Genomic DNA, 229 nt, shown 5'->3' with positions numbered 1-229 from the left:
TAAAATTTCACCACAGCCTCGCCAGTGCGAGGTAATTTTACTAGGGTGTAAATATAGTATATTAACTAAGCATATAAAGGAGTGGATTAATTAATAATATGATTTGCATAAATTACAGTGAGTGCTTGGTGTTAATAAAACGGAGTGTACCACCTTTTCCCAGTTTAGGGAAATGATAATGAAGCCATGTCCATTCCGCCCCACGCCCTGGCTCGTTTTTGCGCATGGA

The sequence above is a fragment of the Penaeus monodon genome, chromosome 21 (assembly GCF_015228065.2).
Source record: "Penaeus monodon isolate SGIC_2016 chromosome 21, NSTDA_Pmon_1, whole genome shotgun sequence".
In the NCBI taxonomy this organism is placed as follows: domain Eukaryota; kingdom Metazoa; phylum Arthropoda; class Malacostraca; order Decapoda; family Penaeidae; genus Penaeus; species Penaeus monodon.
Note: the sequence above shows the minus strand (reverse complement) of the source record.